Raw genomic sequence first — 21,795 nt, 5'->3', positions numbered from 1 at the left:
GAAGCCACAGAAACAAGATGCTGATAACAATGAAACCCAGAAGAGAAAAGGCCAGCAGACACCGCCATGTGTCTTACCATGTGACCGAGGAGTCCAGGATCACCAGCTGCCAGTCTGTGGGAAGAAAGAATTGCCTGATGATGCCTTGATTTAGACATTTTCCTCAGCCTCGAAACTGTAAGCTTATAAAATAATAAATCCCCATTGTAAAAGCCAACCCAGTTCTGGTGTATTGCATTTTGGCAGCCTAGTATACTAAAGCAAGTATTACCCACAAGTAATCCAGCCTGGCACATGCAGGGCACACATGGAACTCAGCTGCTGGAGAATCAGGCAGGGCCTTGTATGCTGAGGAAGGATGTCTGACTCCATGTGAGTCCCTTCAACAGAAGTATAGACAGGGGGCGGGAAGGCGAGCCAGAGAAACATGAATGAAATATTAGGATTTAGCAATATATTTTATTAATTCGTTAGTGCTTTCCTTAAATAGGTCAAATCTCTCTTAACATAGTCTGTAGGGTTTATCAATTTTTGTGGTACAGAATTTTGCTGCATTACTGAAAATCTGTTTCCAATTTATAAGCGCTAGAGATGAAACAACTGTTATTCAGCCTTTCTTTATTGAACCAAGAAGTGAAAAAAAAGGCTTCAGAAAACAGGCAAAAGAGATAAATTGCATAAATTCCTCAAACCATAGCCCCTATAAACAAATTCTTTTTTCATCTCCATTTCCAAGTATTTGCTGAATGGTTTGGAGTATGAGGTTTGGTCTGGTTCTACTTCATTTTTCCCCACTATGTTTGACTCAGATGTTAGAGATTGGATGAGAGGATCATTTATGCTTGGAAGCACATTAAGAAGACCACAAGTAACCCATTTCATTCCTTATTTGAAAGAACCAGTTGACTTAATTAGAATGGGATTGCTACTTTAATATGAGGCAGAGAAATCTAAAATAGTTCAGGATTTTTCAATGTAGAGAAATGTAGATCTCAATGAAGAGAATGAGATTTACTTAACAGTTTTGTTATGAACGACTGTAAACAACAAAATGGCTAAAACTTTGGGGACTTCATGTTCATCTCTAACACCCAGGCCATCCCCAGACCCTCTGAATTACATCTTTAGAGTGATCTGGTCAGGGTGGGAAAGCTGATAGAGCATGATGGGAGGCTTTGAGGCCGGGCTCTCTGCTGGGTGGCCTGGGGGGTGACTTGGAGCTGCTGATCTGAGTAGAGTGGTTCTCCATAAGTTGCTGGGGCTACTAGGGGGACGGGAATGAGAAAAGTGGTGTCCACCCCACCGTTTGTGGTCCTGGGAGCATCTTCCTGGTTTTGCTGGCACCAAAGCCTTGAAAGGAGCAGCACAGCGGGCTGAGTTTCTACTTGTCTCTGAGGCTGGTGGAGGCTGGTACTTATATCCTGGGAGAACTGGGTACCTGGAGACTTTCCCTTAGGCCCACAGCATCAAGAAGCAGCTTGTCTGTGTGTTGGTTTGTCCACTGCTAGCCCATAGGAGTGGAAATTGCCCTGCTCCCCAACAATTGGGAGGCCAAGAGATAGTAATAACTGAGACTGTATCCATTAGTGGCTGCAGCCAGCTGTGAATAACAGGAAACTGAAATAGAGTGGTGTAAACAAATTAGGGGTTTTATTTTTCCCCTGTAATGAGAAGTCCAGAAACAGGTGTTCTCAGGTTGGTATAGAAGATCCAGGATGGCATTGTGTGCTTGGGCTCTTTCTATCTGTCTTCTCAACTCACTTGACATATGTGCTTGTTACCTTGGGGTCGCAAGATGGCCTCTCTACCTATATACTCGAGTCCCTATTCCCAGCTGGAAGAAAGAGAAGGGCAAACAACACATGCCAGCTGATTCTGCCTAGCCAGTGACTTCCACTTATATCCGATCAGCCAGAATTTTGTCCCTCCTATTTGAAGGCAGAAGACTGGGAAATTTGGTGTTTTAGTGGAACACATTGAAGCTCCCAAGCAAAATAAGGATTTTGTTGGTACAAAAGAAGTGAAAGGCAATAAGCAGTCTCTGACACAAATAATTCACAGAGCCAAAAGCAGGCAAAGGGAAAACACCTCACTTACATAGATCCTGCTACCAGAGTGGGGCAGGCAAAACAAAACACTCAGAATAGCAGGCTACCATTGAAATAGATCTATTAAGAGTCAGGCAGTAACTTTTACGACAATAAAAAGTAATAAGAGCAATTAAGGGCATTCAGTTAGGTCAAAATAGTGCTTTCAAACTTACTGGACAGTTGTAAAAATAATACAAACTCCATACATAAAACTCCAATATACCCCCACTACCTCAGATACCCAGATCCACCAATTTTAACATTTTGCCATCGCTGTATCATTCTGTTATCTATCTATAGCCATCCATCTGTATGTCTGTCTGTCTATCTATTTACATTTTCTGAACGTATGAGAGGAGGTTGCACACATACTCCTCAAACCCATAATACTTTCCTGTACATTTCCTACAAACAAGGATATTCACTTATGTAATTAACTTAAGTACAGTTATCAAGTTCAAGAACTTTAACATTAATATAAAGCTTACATTCTAAATCCTGATTTTTTTCTTATGTCCCAATAATGTCCTTTTGAGTATTTTCTCTCCATTCTTAGATTCCATCCTTTATCATGTATTGCATTTAATCGTCATCTCTTTAGTTTCTCTTTATTTCATTTTTTTTAATTGGGGAAATAGACACACAACATAAACTTTCCCTTTCCATCCTCTCCCAGGAAACTTCCTATAAGGGAAAGTGACTCACATTTTCCATCTGCATGACTGGTAGCTAGAAGATACTGAGTTAATATTTCTACATCATTTCATGGTGGGAGTAAAAAGGGTGTCTGCAGATATGAAAGGATTCTGAGAATATATCACGCATTCTCTCTCTGAGGAATCTACTCAAGAAAGTATACTAATCAGATCAACTCACTGTCTCCTAATTAGGAGAAACAGAAATTATGAAGATTGAGAATTTAAAATAGCAACTAAAAGTAAATCTAGAGAAATCTTTAAAAACTTCTTTTGATAATTTAAAGGGAAATAAAGTGCAAAATTCGCTACTGCTTCTGAGGCATTTAACAACCAGTCCAACTGTAGACTTCCAAATAAATTGGTGGGACCATTTCTTCATATGCTCAGATAACAATGTTGGAAAGTAGCTGTGACAAACATCCAAACAAAGAAATATGCCCCAAAGTCGGTGTTGGTTAAAAGGGTCCCTGGATTGTTGAGGCTTATGGGAGAAAATGCAAATGCAGTCTATTTAAAGTAGGCAAAAGATATAAAAGGGAAGCATGTATCTGTTACTGGTTTATCTGCTGGTGTTTCCCAGAGGCCCGGCTGATGTGAGGCTGGACTGGGAGACGGGGGAAGGAAGGAAAACTCTTAAGGGGCTTGTGGGTGGCTGGTGATCCTTGATGGGAGGTTTGGAGGTCCCTCCTGGGGGCTTGTATCTAGGAGTGGAGTTGAGAAGAAGTTACTTCTTTAGAACTGTGGTTTCATAAAACCAAAGGGAAGAGAAAGGAACAGAAAGGGAGGAGAAGAAAGGGAAGAAGAACGAAATCCTAGGTGAGAAATCAGAACTGGCTGATCATTATTGGCGGGTCACGCTAAGGGCGGCTGAGTGGCAGTTTTTATGCCCAGAACATTTACAGTATTAATCAAGGGTCTTGTGGGCAGAAATCCATTCAGGGTTTAGGTGATTATGAGGAGAAAGCCAAGAAGATGGCAATGAGAACTCAGGCAGAAAAGGACTTTGAGTTTCCAGAGGGAAAAAGCAAACTAGAAAGAAGCAGATCAGTATTGGACATTAGGGTGAAGAGAAGGGGTGATCTATTCATAAATAACCACCTCTGAAAGATGGGAGCCATAGTGGATGCTGCTGTGCAGAGGGACGTGGAGAGTGATTCTGAAGAGAAGCTTTGGGGCTGAACAGTTAGAGCAGCATGAGTCTATGCCTGTCACCTTACCTCTAAACTGAGACCCAGGATTCCTTGGCACTATCAAAAATGCATGTGTGCTTTTAACTCACTGACTTATCAAGGTCCTCTCTGGTCAAGGAACTGAGTCCTTTCCAAATACTAGTGCATGTCCTCTCAGTCCTGATCAGTTCCTCTTTTCATGTTCCAACAAGCTATAACCATAATTTCACAATACTGGAGATTAACTCCTGCTGATTCTGTTAACATCTTAGTTCCCCTCTGGAAATGAACTCTGCCTTCAAACTAAACTTTACCTCCCTGTAGGACTGGACTTTACCTCTTAACCCTTCTCTAGCCTATGTGCTGACTGGGGTGCCTCTCTCCCCCAGTACAATTGTAGCTATCTGGATATAAATTTCACTACCTCATTCATTCATTTACAATTTCAACAAATACTTATTGTTCACTTACTAGGCATTGGGCACTCAATGAGTGAAATGCCAGGGATTTCAAGCTGGCTAAGACAAGGTCCCTAATCCCAAAGAACTCACTGTCTGGTAAGGGGAAGACAGATGCATAAACATAATTGCAATGCAATGTGGGAAGTGGGATGATGGAGATAGGCAAGTGATAAGGTGTGAGGATGGAGTCCAGCCCTCGAGCTGCTGGAGGAGAGGACTGGAGTGTGTCTGGGAGGACATCCTGGTCCAAGTCCTAACAGTGGGTCAGGGTTTTCCAGATAAGCGGAAGGAAGGAGAGCATTTCAAGTAGGGATGACAACATGTCCAAAGGCAGGGAGGTGAGGAATCATATGGTATGTATTGTAGACTACAAATGTTCAATTTTGGTTGGAAGCATTCCTCTGTGGACTCAGCTCCCACCAATCTGGTCTGCTGTGGTTCCAGCTTCTATTGGGTGACCTGGCACCAGATCCTGGGATTCATGAATCCACCTCGTTTCTTTGTCCCTCCAGCCCTAGAAGGGACAAATCTCTGGTTTGGAAGATTACTGTTTAAGTTCTCAGCTCTTTCGCCACTCAGGTAACAAATTCTCAGAATTCAGTTTCCTCTGTTTGAAATTCCTAGAATGGTTTTATTTTTCTGACTGACTCCAAGTGGTTAACCTAGTCTCATTTCTATCCAGTTCTGATTCACTTTCTTGTCTCTGCTCACTAGCAGATGGCATTCCATCATACATCAGTACCAAGTATTTACAGCTTATGGAGTTGGTGCAGTTACAGACAAAACTATGAAGGAAGCTGGCTTTCAGAAACAGAGATCTTGTCAGCTCAGTTTTGACATCTCAGATAGTGGCTCTGGACAGTGCCCCCAAACAGCATCAGTGATAGCCCCGCTGAGAGGTTTTCTTCTGGAGGAACACCATTGTTCGTCAGAAAAGCAAGAGCCCAATTGAACTTAGGGCCACATGGAGACTTTGTCTTGGAGTTTAGATACAGTTCTTTTACCCTCTTGCCACTTGTCCAGGAATTCTAGACTTTTAAGGAATGCTCTAAATTAACAGAGAGCTAATGCAAATCTAGAATGTACTGAGGGAACAGGATTTATCATTTCTATAATTGACCTTTATTTTGTGATGTTTTGGAGAAATGATAGCGTGGTGGGGACTATGCTGCTCACCCAGAATTGAATGTTGTCTTACCTCTCTCCCTCTCTCCACCTTCATCCACTTCTGATTCCATCACAACTAGAAAGGTTCAGAGAAACAGGTAACAAAGAGGATGGCCTGGACATTTCTCAAATCCACCTGGAAATTTTTCTTTCTAGGAAACCCCACAGAAAGGACAATGACATTCCTCTAGGATGGTTTTTACCTTCTGGATACCTACAGGGTTCCAATGCAGTGATAACTTCCTAGTGTGTTCTGAGGCGCCTCAAGTTTTAGTAAATAATAGATAGAAAGGTGGTTTCTAATAATACTCACATTATGTCTAATGGATAAAGATCATGAAGCCAGCTAACTCTTATTTTATGCCACACAAGTAGTTCTGCTTCCCTCGGCTTTTGAGAACATATTACTGGTGCCCATAAAAGTTCTCTTAAAGCTATTATTCTCCACATTAAAAAAATAAGTTTTCTTCACTTTAGGAATAGCATTTCTAACTCAATTGAACCTTCCTTTTTACACTTATTTTGTTAAACTCCTTTGGGATTTGGAGCTAGTTGTTTGTGTGAGTTTGAAACCATTGGTGGCAGCTTATAGAAACCCTTTAACATTATTAGCAAAGGTCTTTCTTCTTCTATTCTTTTTCCTGATGACTGGACTAAAGGCCTGACCTGTCATAAGAATCATCTGTTGTTTTGAAACTATATGTAAATTTGGGGCTGTCAAATTTGGGGGGGAAATAAAGAATAAAATATAAGGAATGACTTTCAGGGATACTATAAATATCCAAACCTGTATCAACTGAATATTTTTATTTCCTTCTTGACTAAGGAATCCAACTGATTCTGTATGTCATTTAGTGACTTAATTGTCTTAACAACTCCAGGGATTTCTGTGTAGCTCTGCATCATATTGACTCATAGAATGTTTGTTTCTTGCTGTGCTTTTATTAGAAGAACTGGCTGTCTTTTTGAATAGATGTTAGATTGTTCTGTCTTTTATGTTGTTGCTTTATGAAGGTGTTAAAAGTGCCATTTTAAAAGACAGGACTGGCAAATTGTTTAGTTAAATTGTGCGTGGCAGAGGCCTATGAATTCTTCACGCCCATTACAGTTTCCCTGTAATGTGCCATCATCCTAAGAGATTACACTTTAGATATTTGCAGTGTTTATCCAAAGCGATGCAGCAACATTATATGGTCCACTTGGAAACGTTGCCCCCGCCCCCAACAACAGCTTATGGAATATGATCAGATGCTTTCCTGCACACTGTGATTTTATCACCACTCCATTTCCATGTACTAGACAGATAAGGAATTTAAGATATATCTAAGCAGTTAAGGACAGAATCTTTATTCGGGTCTAAATGCTTGGTGAGTGTTATAGAATGACTGATGTATGGTCATTCTGTTTTGTGTGCAGGGGTATTAAACATAGATGAAAGGAAATATAGTGTTTAAGGGGCAAAGCCCTAATACTTGAGGATTAAAGAAGGATTTTTTCAGAGTATATAATGATACATTGGGCTTTTTCTATCAGCATATGGAGACATAGAAACTTTAATAATGATGTGAAGTTACTGTGATGGTTTGGAGGCTTTATGAACCCTAGAAGATCATGTTCTTAAAGTTAATCCATTCCTGTGGGTGTAGACCTATTGTAGGTGGGACCTTTTGATTAGGTTACTTCCGTTGAGGTGTGCCCCTGTGGGTCTTAATCCTCTTACTGGAGTTCTTTTAAGGGGATAAAATTCAGAGACAGAAGATACAGAAAAAAGCCACAGAACACAGAGATAAAGACACACAAGCTGAGAGAGAAAGTCATAGAAACAGAGAGGAAGCCACCGAAGCCAGAAGCTGGAAGCAGTGGAGCCCAGAAGAGAAGTGAGAGACCCACAGATGCTGCACGTGCCTTGCCATCTGACAGAGGAGTCCGGGTATCATCTTGATGATGCCTTGATTTGGACATTTTCATGACCTCAGAACTGTAAGCTCATAAGCTAATAAAGCCCCCTTGAAAAGCCAACCCATTTTATAGTATCTGCGTTTCAGCAGCCAAGCTGACTACAACAGTTACTATCATCTTTTGGGTTGAGGAGTTCTTGACTATTTAAACTAATCTGATAAATAACCCTTATCCCAGAGAAAAGACTTGATGTATCATCAGGTCCTAGGATATTGGATCTAGAAGGCCCATTAGAGATCTTATAATCCTGGTTATGTCTTTTGTCTTTTGTAACCACAGACATGACAGATGACACATTCCCTTGGGCAATCCAAACATTCTAGCTTCAATTCACTTTGCAACTCAAAAACATATCAAAATTCAAGTGATTGAGAGGGATGTAACTGCAGGATATCCTTAAATGGGAATATCTTATTTTTAAAAGGTAAATTAAGTTCAAACTTTGACAGTTGAACTGTTTTAGCAAGTTTTCTGCAATCCAGTTCATCTTTGAATAACACCAGTATGTTGTCTTTGAAGTTGAAATTCCTTAATCCTTTCATAATGTTAATTTTTGCTTCCGCAGTTCATTAAAGTAGTTCATGGTTAGTAACTAAAGGTGGCAAGCAATAGAATTCTTTTAGTTTATCTTCAGAAACTACTCAAATCGACATATGATCTATATTAAAGGAATGATCAGCTGAGAGTTCTTAATATGATTTCACCACAAACTCAGTGATATGCCAAGGGAAAGTTATTAATTTTCTGAACTGGTGAGACCAGAAATACTGTTATGCCAGTGTCTGGAGGTTATAAACTGTGGTATTTCTACCAGAGCTTGTTGGATTCTATTGCCTGGTATTAGTCATCACTTTTTGTTGGTGAGAAGAAAAAATAAAATTGTAACCATTGTTGGAGTTTTTGAATTCCAAACTTTATAAAAATCTTTACTACTAGTTTCACTTACCTGTTGTAACTCGTTCCAAACTTCTAAGCTAACGTTTAGTTAGTGTTTAATTGCTTCCTGGGGCTGAGAGAGAACACTTTATTCAGTTCTCACTAGTTGGATAACCTCAATTTATTAAAGTATATAATATTATACCAAGTAGAAGAGTCACCTTTATATTGCCTTTGTAGGTTAGCAAGATGCTTGGAAGCCAGCCCCATAGGGCCTAACTTGCAGGTGTGAAATGGAGCTAGAAGCAAGTGCCAGTATTTGATTGCACCTGAAATAAATAGAGCAATCCAGCAGACTGGCTTTCTTACTTCATAAGTCTTCAGTAGAATGAAAAGAAAGAGAAAGAATTCACTCCCCAGTTTGCGAAGATTGGGAACCAGCCCCAGTTCAGCCCTCTTCAAACACAGGCCTTCAAAATATTTGATTTTGCATCCTACTGAAAAATAAATCATGTACACAACCCCAATATGAAGTTTTGAATCATATGTATGTACTCCTATGCTAGTATGGATATTAGAAAACAAAAAGTAGACATTAGAAAAATAGATGAAAATATAAAGAAAAATTATACTTTCTCCCCATATCTGAGTTACTTGTCCACTCTCAAAATTATTGTTATTTTAAAAAAACAGAATAACTTGTTGTAAAGTAAATTGTAAGAAGTGAATATGAGTAATAGTTAAAAGTTTTAAGGTTTTAGGTTGATTACCTTGAATATAAACTAGAACTATTCGATAGTACCCTTCCCACCCGTAAATTCTGAAGTGCTTTCTTTGGTGGGAGTGAAAGGGATAGATGCACAGCGAGCAGGGAAGGAATTGTGTGGAACCCACAGTGGTCCACAGAAAGTCTTTGCTGTGTGAGGCAGAAATATCTGATTGGGATCTTACCTTAAGGGACAAAACAGGCTAAGAAAAACAAGTTTTAGATTGTATTTTAAATTCTTAAAGAATCAAATGTGTGTATGTGTATTCAGCAGATGTGTATATGTGTGTGCATCACTCCCCTCCCCAAAAGATGAGATACGATGTTCCACATTTGTAATCTTTGAGTTGCAACATAATCATAAAGGGGGTCTTTTAGAATTTTTGTGAAGGTATTAGAAAACCTCATTAAATTCCTTAAGAGCAAAAAAAAAAAAGAGTATGTATTTTTAAATGTTAATTAGAAAAGTTTTAGTAAGTAGGAAATTAACTTAAATGGGACAATTAGAAACTATTAAAGCTCGTCTTGAAAAATGTAAATTATGGCTTCAAATTTCAGGCTGTTGGAGGGCTGAAAGTTTTGGGTATTGTACAGTAAGAAATGGGATGAGGTATAATGTGTATGTATAATTTATACTCATAATTTATGTAATATAATTATACTCATAATTTAATAACTAAATCTTTACTCCAAAACATGAATTTCCTCATATTTTCCCCTGAGCTTCAGGATGAGGTTTATCATCTCTGCTCATTCAATATGATGACATTTGATTAACATCTGTTAATTTTTGTAAATGATTTCTCAACTTTCTTCCCTCCATATGAAAATTTCTGAAAGGCATTATTTGAGTTCTTAGGCATGACAAATCCTCCGCTTGTAATTATGGATTGAAATAATCAGAGAAGTTCTGTGCATCAGCTAGACTGGTATTGTGTTTTCTGGTAATGTAACTATAGTTTTCAGAATGCGTTCAAATAAATTTTACTGTTTGACAATAAGTGTATATCTTTATTTATTCACATTTTGTATGATTTTAATAGCTATGAAATTCAAGTCAATAAGCCTTATTTAAGCAATAAATAACACCCTGAGTACATACTGTATTAAGAACTCTGAGGAATACAAATTAATAGAATTCATAGTTCCCAAGGAACTTACAATGTATATAACTATTTGAGTATTCTAGACTTTTGGTGAAATTAGAGACATAGAGATGCATGGGATATGACTTTTTTTTTAAATAAAAGAGAAAACCTTATTTTATCTTGAAGTAAAAGACATTTTGATGACTCCCTGGGAGGAATCTAGACCCAGCATCGTGGGATGGAAACCATCTTCTTGACCAAAAAGGGGATGTGAAAGGAAATGAAATAAGCTTCAGCGACAGAGATTCCAAAAGGAGCCAAGAGGTCACTCTGGTTGGCACTCTTATGCACAATATAGACAATCCTTTTTAGGTTCTAATGAATTGGAATAGCTAGCAGTGAATACCTGAAGCTGTCAGGCTGCAGCCCGGAACACATGAATCTTGTAGACGATTGTATAGAGGTGTAGCTTGTGAGGGGGGTGACAGTGTGGTTGGGAGGGCCATGTGGACCGTGCTCCCCTTTGTCCAGTTTATGGATGGATGGGTGGAAAAATGGGGGGTGGGGTGGGGTGGGGTGGGGGTGGAGAGGCTCCCAGTGTTCTTTCTTGCTTTAAGTTTTGTTCTTACTGTTTTTGTGTGTGTGGTAATGAAAATGTCAGAAATTGGTTTTGGTGATGAATGCACAACTATGTAGTCGTGCTGTGGGCAGTTGAATGTACGCTTTGTTTTGTGTGACTGCATGTTATGTGAATATATCGCAATAAAAATGAATTAAAAAATAAATAAAAGACATTTTGGAGCACTTCATGGAAGTTGGCAGAGTAGGGAAATCCAGGACTCATTCCTTCCTCCAAAACATCTAGTAAATAGGGAGGAACAGTCTGAAACAGCTGTTCTTGGGCTTCAAAGGCCAGGAAACCACTGTCCAGCACCCAGGGAAGAGCAGGAGGAAGAGCTGATAAACTTCTGGAAAGAACTGTGAGTGGCTCTCTTTATGAAGTGGCTGTCAAAGCCCATCTTCCACTCTCACTGCAGGATGCCTCAGGATCAGTCCTTGGCTAGATGCTGCTGTCAGAAAGGGACATAAAAATCCTTTATTCCAGGAATGGGGAGGGTGGAGGACATGGCTAGTACTGTTCATGGCTTTTGATTAACAAATTTGGATCACTGGGTCCTGGCTCTCAGCTACTCTTTCAACCTTCCCTGGACAAAGGTGATGACAGCCATTGTTTGAATCCCACCCCTGACAGGCGTGGAGGCAGTGGAGGTTTAAAGATCAAGTGCCTACTCAGAGCTAAAGAGAACAGTGTGCTGAATAGTACCATCTACTGGGACGGTCAGGAAAATGCAGCTTCAGGGAGCTATCCAAAAGGCTTTTGGTGTCTTTTCTGACCCTTTCAACAGACACCTTGGAGCAAGTCTGCATCCATTTTTTGAGTCCCTGACCTGTTTTGGCTTGGAAATACTGACTTGGGAAAATGCTCTCTGGGGTGACCCTACTCCCAGAATTTGCCCTCTAGGCAAAAGCGTCTAGAGATAATGAAAGGACTGTAAAGAAGAAACTATAGATGGTGGCTTAGGGAGGTGTGGAATTTAGTTAGTCCCCTAGAGCAACTAGTAAATAAAGAACAACTAGAAAATAGTCTGGTACAATAGTTGGGGGGGGGGGACATCTGTGACCGGACAGATCATACACCAGTTTGGAATGGGTGGAATGGCTGAGATCACAGCATAGAATTACAAGTAAAGCTCCCCAAACTGTGGAGCTGGTGCTTCTCCCCCATCAGCATGGCAGGCTGAGTTGGAACACATCCCTATGGGAAAAAGAAGTGATCTCTGCTGGGAGCAAGGGAAGGTAGCTCAACCAAGGTGTAATCGCAATTGTAATTAATAAATTTGGACTACTGAATACAAGCTACAAGCACAGATAAACCCAGAGCAAGCAGGAAAGGACACTTGAGGTCTCTCTTGACAGAGGAGGTGGGGCTGATGGAAGAATAAATAAATAAAAGCAGAGGTTTTTGGAGTCAGCTGAGCTCAGAATACTGGAAAAGGGCTGTGTCCCAACAAAAGGGGCACAGAGAACCAGGTACCAACTCCGGTCGACTGGTGAAACTGGAGGGCTGAGAACTGGCTCTGAAAAGGGGATTTCTTTCTTTTTTCCTTTTTTTTTTCTCTCATTCTAAGTAGCTCATTCGAGAAAGCCTCAGGCATTTTCAATTGCCAGCTGTTGACCCAGGCAAGGGTGGAGTTAAGATAGTAACACAAAGGAAGAAGTCAAGCCAAGTGAAGAAGATAATTCCCTAAAGGGCTTATCTTCCTTAAGAAAAAGGGAGTGTGGCCCAGTTCAAATGGCTGCCCTTCTTCAGAGAATTCAGACCCCAGGGCCTGGGGAAAAAGAAAACAAAAAACCAAAAAACAGCTTAAGCTTGGCTTCTGATTCACCTTCAGACTCTGGCTAGGACAGGGCCTGCTGAGAATTAAAGACACCACACCACTTTATGCCAATGGGGAGTTGCAGGCTGACAGGTGCCACCTGCTGGGCAGGATAGGAAAAGCACAGAGTCTAGAGGCCTGACAGAAAAGTCTGACAATCTTCTGGGACTAATTCTCAGGAAATCAACACTCATTACATCCTCCTCCTGAGACCTTGGCCTGTCAGTTGTGGGAAAATCTTACTAGGGTTATCAAAGAAACCAGATGGCTAGACAACAAAAAATTATGATCCACACAAGGATAAATGAAGATACAGCCATTCAAAGGAACAAACTTATGCTTCAAATGAGACATAGTACTTGAAACAACTAATTAAATATGTTCAAACAAATCTTCTAAATCAAATCAATAAGCTGAAGGACAATGTGACAAAAGAGATGAAGGATATGAAGAAGACACTGGATGACCATAAAGAAGAATTCGTAAGCTTGAAAAACAAATGGCAGAACTTATGGGAATGAAAGGCAAAATAGAAGACATGGAAAACACAACAGAGACATACAACAGCAGTTTTGAAGAGGCAGAAGAAAGAAATGATGAACTAGAGGACAGAACACCAGAAATCCTACATGCAAAAGAACAGATAGGGAAAAGAATGAAAAAAAAATGTGAACAGAGTCTCAGGGAATTGAAGGACAACGTGAAGCACACGGGTATACATGTCATGGGTATCCCAGAAGGAGAAGAGAAGAAAAACAGGACAGTAGAAAGAAAAATAGAGAAAATAATCACTGAAAATTTCTGATCTCTTATGAAAGACATAAAATTACAAATCCAAGAAGTGAAGCCTACCCCAAATAGAATAGATCCAAATAGACCCACAAGACACTTAACAATCAGACTATCAAATGTCAAAGACAAAGAAAGAATTCTGAAAGCAGCAAAGGAAAAGTGTTCTATCACATGCAAGAGTTGCTCAATAAGACTATTTGCAGGTTTCTCAGTAGAAACCATGAAGGCAAAAGGCAGTGGTATGAAATATTTAAGATACTGAAAGAGAAAAACTATCAACCAAGAATTCCATATCTAGCAATACTGTCCTTCAAAAATGAGGGAGAGTTTAAAATGTTTTCAGACAAACAGACATGGAGAGAGTTTGTGAAGAAGATACCTGCTCTACAAGAAATACCAGAGGGAGCACTACAAGCAGATAGGAAAAGCAAGGAGAGAGAGATTTGGAGAAGAGTAGAAATGAAGGCCATCAGTAAGGGTAAAAAGGGAAAAGGAAAGAACAATAAAATAAAATAAGATATATATATAAAATCCAAAAGACAAAATGGTGGACAGTAGACATTACATTGAGTGAAATTAGCCAGAAACAAAAGGGCAAATACTGTATGGTCTCAATAATATGAACTAACATTGATGAGAGAACATTGAGAGTTAAAGTTGAGAACACAGGTTATCAGGATATAGAAAGAGGGTAGAGTTTGGGCATTTGATTCTGAAGGAGTACAGAAGTTTCAACAGGGCTGACTGTATACATCCAGAAATGGATAGCACAGTACTGTGTGATGGTAGCACAATATTGTAAGTACCCTGAACAAAGATGAGTGTGAGTATGGTTGAAAGAGGAAGGCTAGAGGCATGTATGACACCAGAAGGAAAGACAGATGTTAAAGACTTGGATTGTATAATTTAGAAAAGCCTAGAGTGGTCAATGATGATGATGAAATGTAAGAAAATAAGAATGTTTTTACATGAGGGAGAACAAATGAATGTCAACATTAAAAGGTGTTGAAAATTGGATGGTATAGGGGAAAAATACAATCAATGCAAACTAGAGTCTATAGTTAACAGTAACATGGTAAGATGCTTCCATTAATTGTAACAAAGGCAATATACCAAAGCTAAGTGTTTATAAGAGGGGAATATAAGGGAGTGGTATAGGATTCTTTCATTGTTGTGTGACCTTTTCGTTGTATTTTATTTTATTTTTATTTTTATTTTACTTCTATCTTTTATTTTTTCTTCTTCATTTTTTCCTCCTCTTCCTCTTTCTTTGAGGAAGAAATGTAAATAAATCATGTAGATTGTGGTGGTCAATGCATAACCATGTGATTATACCCAGAATCATTGATTGTTTACTTAGGATGGATTGTGTGGTGTGTGAATAAAACTGTTTAAAAAATAAAGGAATGTAAGTGCTGGAGAAAATGTGTAGAGAGGCATGAACCTATTCCATGTTGGTGGGGAAGCAGAATGACACAGCCCATCTGGAAGACAGTGTGATGGTTCCACAGGAAGCTAAGAGTAGGGTTGCCATATAGTCCTGAAACCCTGTTATTGGGTATATACTTTGCAGAACTGAGCACAGGGACAAGAATGGACATTTGAAACTTCAACTTGTATGTGAGATCAAAAGAAAAGAGATTTATTTGGTGCAAAATCTATATTTTCTGTAGCACACTGTATAATTTAACTTGTATGGTCAGTTTATTCAAACACCATAATTACATGGAACCTTAAATAGGAGGTGAGATCTGGTTGGTTTGTACCAGTTAGTGTGAATCCTGTATACATTCCAAAGTAATTTGGGTAGAGAATAATAAATATTTCCAAAGCCCCCTTGAGTGACTAGGGGAAAATGTGATAATAAACTTCCCCACCTGGAGTATTCCTGATATTCTTATAAGCATTGAGGACTACCAGTTTAGTAGGCTGAGCCCTTAATCTTGGGGCTTGCCCTTATGAAGCTTATTACTGCAAAGGATAGGCTGAGCCTATTTATAATTGTGCCTAAGTGTCACCCCACAGAACCTCTTTTGTTGTTCAGATGTGGCCTCTCTATCTAAGCCAACCCTGCAGGTAAACTTCACTGCCCTCCCCCATTGTGGGGCATGATTCCCAGGGGTGTAAATCTTCCTGGCAACATGGGACATGACTCCCAGGGATTAGCCTGGACCCAGCATCATAGTATTGAGAAAGCCTTCTTGACCAAAAGGGGGAAGAGAAATGAAACAAAATAAATTTCAATGGCTCAGAGTTTTCAAATGGGGATGCAAAGTCATTTTGGGGGTTATTATCATGCATTATATAGATATCCCTTTTTAGTTTTTACTATATTAGAATAGCTAGAAGGAAATACATGAAACTATTGAACTACAACCCACTATCCTTGATTCTTGAATATGATCGTATAATTACATTGCTTACAAGGTGTGACCATATGATTGTGAAAACCTTGTGGTTCACACTCCCTTTATCCAGTGTATGGAAAGATGATTAGAAAAATGGGGACAGGAAGTAAATTAATAATGGCAGGGAGGATGGCTATGAGATGTTTCGGGTGTTCTCTTTAACTTTTATTTTTATTTTTGCTCTTATTTTTGTTTTTTTGGAGTAATGAAAATGTTCAAAAATTCATTGTGATGATGAATGCACAACTATATGATGATACTCTGAACAACTGATTGTACACTTCAGATGATTGTATGGTATGTGGATATATCAATAAAATTGCATTTAATAAAGAGTGAATGGAGAAGTTTGAGCTTGGATATAGAAGAAAAAAAAACTATAGAGGCATAACAAAGAGCTAAGATTTCTTTATCTGGCATAACTATTCTTCAAAAGTGAGGGAGAGTTTAAAATATTCACATATAAACAGAAACTGAGAGACTTCATCAACAAGAGACCTGCCCTACAAACAGAACAGATCAAGATTCCCGTATAAGGAACAGAAGAAAGGATGCTTTCTCCTAGGGATGAAACAATTGCACAAACAATGTAGTCTTAAAAATTGTACTGCATATCCAGGGCAAGAATCAGATGCAGAAGAGCAGAAAAAATTCTGATCAAACATCTAAAAGTCTAGAAAAAGTTGAACCAAATGTCAAAGGAGAACCTTAACTCAGTCAATCAACAATGAGATCCTAGGCAAGAGAGAGAAACTGACCATCAGAGTAAATTAATCAAGATAATCAGATGCCTAGGCATCAACAAAAAATTTCAAGCCATACTAAGAAACAGGGAGATATATGGCCCAGTCAAAGGAACAAATTAAAACTTCAGAGGAGACACAGAATTTGGAATAACTAATCAACGATGTTCAAAGAAATCTCCTAAATCAATTCAAGGAGATGAAGGAAAATACAGCTAAAAAGATAAAGGACATTAAGAAGACAAAAAGAAGAATTTGAAAGTATAAAAAGAAGCATAATAGAAATTAAGAGAATGAAGGCACAAGAGAAGACATTTAAAACACCTAGAGGCATTCAACAGCAGATTTGAACAGACGGAAGAGAGAATCAGTTAACTAGAACACAGGACAATTGAAATTTTACAGATGGAAGAAGAGATAGAGAAAAGAATTAAAAAATTAAACTGGGTCCCAGGAAATTGAATGACAGCACAAAGCACACAACCATATGCATCATGGGTGTCCCAGAAGGAGAAGAGAAGGAAAAAGGGCAGAAAGAATATTTTAGGAAATAATGGCAGGAAATTTCCCAACTCTTAAGAAAGACATAAATATGCAAGTCCAAGAAGCACAACTTACTCCAAACAGACTAAATCCTAATAGACATACTCTAAGACACATACTAATCAGAATTTCAAATATCAAGATAAAGAGAGTCCTGAAAGCAACAAGAGGAAAATGATTCATCATATACAAGAGAACTGCAGTAAGACTAAGTGCCAATTTCTCTTCAGAAATCACGAAGATGAGAGGATAGTGGTAGGACATTTTTAAGGTACTGAGACAAAAACTGCCAGCCAAGATTTGTTTATCTGGCATAACTGTTCTTCAAAAGTGAGGGAGAGTTTAAATATTCACAGATAAACAGAAACTGAGAGAGTTCATCAACAAGAGACCTTCCCTACAAGAAATACTAAGGGGAGTTCTGCAGACTGAAAGGAAAAGACAGGAGAGAGAGGCTTGAAGTAGACTGTAGAAAGGAAGATTATAAGGAAGGTTAACTAAAAGGGTGAAAGGAGAGACAAAAAAGATATGGCATATGCATTAGTCAGGGTTCTCTAGGGAAACAGAACCAACAAGAGATTTCTGTAAATAGTAGGAGATTCTGTAACAGTCTCTCACACAACTGTGAGGATGCATGGGTCCAGATTCCATAGGGCAGGCTTAACGACGGCACGCCAATGAAGGTCTTTGATGAATTCTCCAGGAGAGGCTGTCTAGCTGATGTAGAGACAAAGTTTGAAGCTATCACCTCCCCCTTGAAAGCCTTCAACTGATTAGATTAACCATCTCTTATTGAGGAAGACACTCCCCTTAACTGACTACAGATGTTATTAGCCACAGAGGCAAACAACATAATGATGATTTAAGTCCATGAAATGTTCTTGAAGCAACAGATAGGTCAGTGCTTCCTTGACCAGAATACTGGGCACTGTTACCTGGCCAAGTTGACACATGAACCTAACCATCACAGCATATAAAACCAAAGGATAAAATGGCCTTTATAGTAATAACATCAAATGTTAATGGATTAAATTCCCCAATCAAAAGAAACAGATTGGTAGAATGGATAAAAGGATGATCCAACCATATGCTTTCTACAAGAGACTCATCGTAAGCCCAAGGACAAAAGTAGGTTTAAAGGGAAAGGTTGTAAAAAAAGTTCCACAAAAATAGTAACCAAAAAGAGCTGGGGTAGCTGTACAAATGTTGGACAAAATAGTCCTTAAATGCACAACTCTTATAAGACACAAGGACACCATGTAACAATGGAAGGGGCAATCCACCAAGAAGAATTAACAACCATATATATTTATGGACCTAACCATGGTTCCCCAAAATACATGAGGAAAACCCTGGCAAAACTGAAGGGAGAGAAGGGGAAGAGCTAAGATGGTGGCATAGAGAGGAGTGGAAGACTGTTAGTCCCCCCTGGAACAAATCATAAACACCCAAAAAACTAGTAAATAACCTAGAATAACCGTGGGGAGACAAACATGACTGTCCACTCATCATCCACCAACCTGAATTGGGAGGAATGCCTGCGTTCGCAGCATAAAATCTGTAAGTAAAAACTGCGGACCGGCACCAAGAGCTGAGAGCCAAGAGCCCCTCCCTCACAGAAGCCTCGCAGTGCTAGAGCGCAGCACTCTCCAAACAAGCTAGTGTACCTCAGCCCAGCTCCAACTGGGGTTTTAATGTTAACTGCTCAATACAGACAGTGAATCCTCAAAAAGCAGACAGAGGCTTTTGGAGACAACTGACCTTGGGAGAGTCAGGGGTCATATCTTTCTCAGGATGGGGAGCCCAGAGGATTGGGTGCTGTCTCTGGCTGATAGGTGAATCTGGGAGCTTTCTGTCCCTTTCTGGACAAAGCCTCAGCCATTTTCAGCCCACAGCACTTTGCAGTAAAGAAAGCCTCAGCCATTTTTAAATCACAGCACTTTGATCTGCAGAGTCAGAGAAACAAAGAACTTATTGATATGCAATGACCTCTCTGGAGGGGGCATAGCTTCCCAAGAGGAAAGGGAGGGACCCAGCTCTATTGCCTGCCTTACTAGAACCAGACTCCAAAGCCTGGGGGAGGAGACCCGTGGGCCACACCCTCTTACACCAGCCGGTAACAGGCTGACAGGTGCACCTGCCAGGCAGAAAAGCACAGGGTGTGTCAATCCTCTAAGAATAACCATCAGGGAAATATATTTCCTTCTTCTGTGACCTGAGCCTGTTCTCATCTGGGAAAACCTGATTGGGGTGGCCTAGGAGGTCAGATGCCTAGACAACAGAAAACTACAACCTACACTAAGTAAAATGAAGTTATGGCCCAGTCAAAGGAACAATGTACACTTCCACTGAGATACAGGAGTTTAAACAACTAATGCTAAATCAATTCAAAAAGTTTAGAGAAGATTTGGCAAAAGAGATAAAAGCTATAAAGAAAACACTGGGCATACATAAGGCAGAAATTGAAAGTTCAAAAAAAAAAAACTAGCAGAATCTATGGAAATGAAAGGCACAACAAAAGAGATGAAAGACACAATGGAAACATACAACAGCAGATCTCAAGAGGCAGAAGAAAACACTCAGGAACTGGAGAACAAAACACCTGAAAGCCTACACGCAAAGGAGCAGATGGAGAAAAGAATGAAAAAATATGAGCAACGTCTCTGGGAACTTAAGGATGAAACAAAGTACATGAATGTATGTATCATTGGTGTCCCAGAAGGAGAAGAGAAGGGAAAACGGGCAGAAGCACTAATAGAGGAAATAATCAATGAAAATTTCCCATCTCTTATGAAAGACATAAAATTACAGATCCAAGAAGTGCAGCATACTCCAAACAGAATAGATCTGAATAGGCCTACGCCAAGACACTTAATAATTAGATTATCAAACATCAAAGACAAAGAGAGCATCCTGAAAGCAGCAAGAGAAAAGTGATCCATCACATACAAAGGAAGCTTAGTAAGACTATGTGTGGATCTCTCAACAGAAACCATGGAGGCAAGAAGGAAGTGGTGTGACATATTTAAGATACTGAAAGAGAAAACCCACCAACCAAGACTCCTATATCCAGCAAAGCTGTCCTTCAAATATGAGGGAGAGCTCAAAATATTCTCTGACAAACAGATAATGAGAGACTTTGTGAACAAGACACCTGCCCTCCAGGAAATACTAAAGGGAGCACTACAGAGTGATAGAAGACAGGAGTGCGTGGTTTGGAACACAATTTTGGGAGATGGTAGCACAGCAATGTAAGTACACTGAACAAAGATAGCTATGTTTATGGTTGAGAGAGGAAGATTGGGAGCATGTGAGACACCAGAAGAAAGGAGGAAAGATAAAGACTGGGACTGTGTAACTTGGTGAAATCTAGAGTGTTCAACAATTGTGATAAAATGTACAAATATGTTCTTTTACGAGGGAGAGCAAGCAAACATCAACCTTGCAAGGTGTTAAAAATGGGGAGGCATTGGGGGAGGGATGCAATCAACATAAACTAGAGACTGTAACTAACAGAATCATTGTATTATGCTTCCTTTAATGCAACAAAGGCTATATACCAAGATAAATGCAGATGGGGGAGGATAGGGGAGGCATGTTAGACACTTGACATTGGTGGTGTTGTCCGACACTTTATGCTACTTTGATTTAAGGTTATTTTCCTTTTGCTGCTTCCTGTCATTATTTTTCCTCTTTCTTTTGCCTCTCCTTCCTGTCTTGTGGAAGAAATGTGGATGCCCTTATATAGGTAGTGGTGAAGGGGGTGAACACATAAATATGTGACCACACAGAGAACCATCAATTGTTTACTTAGAATGGAATGTATGACATGTGAACAAAATCATCTTAAAAAAAAAAAATGGGTTGATGACAAAACCTCGAGGGCAATATACTGAGTGAAATAAGCCAGACACATAAGGACAAATATTGCAGGGTCTCACTGATAGGAACTAATTATAATATGTAAACTCATAGACATGAAATATAAGGTACCAAGGTACAGGACGAGGCTAAAGAATGGGGAGTGGTTGCTTAGTATGAGCAGAATGTTCAACTAGGATGAACTTAAATGTTTGGAAATGAACAGAGGTGTTGGTAGCAAGATGTGAGAATAACTAACAGTGCTGAATGGTGAATGAATGATGTGGAGAGAGGAAGCTCAGAGTCATATATGTCACCAGAAGGAAAGTTGGAGGTCAAAAGATGGGAATGTATAAAACTGAATCCTATGGTGGGCAATGTCCATGATTAACTGTACAAGTATTAGAAATCTCTTCCATGAACCAGAACAAGTGTATGATAATACAATTAGAAGTTAATAATAGAGGGGCATATAGGGAAAAATATATAACTATTGCAAACTATATATTACAGTTAGTAGTATTTCAACATTCTTTCATAAACAGTAACAAATGTACTATACCCATACTACAAGTCAACAATTGAGGAGGGTTGGTTAGGGATATGGGAGGATTCGAGTTTCCTTTTCTTTTCTTTTCTTTTTTTTTCTTTTTTCATCTTTGGCTTTATTTCTTGTCTGGAGTAATGAAAAGTTTCTAAAAAATGAACAAAAAATTAAGCATGGTGATGGATGCAC

This window comes from Choloepus didactylus, chromosome 17 (genome assembly GCF_015220235.1).
Source record: "Choloepus didactylus isolate mChoDid1 chromosome 17, mChoDid1.pri, whole genome shotgun sequence".
In the NCBI taxonomy this organism is placed as follows: domain Eukaryota; kingdom Metazoa; phylum Chordata; class Mammalia; order Pilosa; family Megalonychidae; genus Choloepus; species Choloepus didactylus.
Note: the sequence above shows the minus strand (reverse complement) of the source record.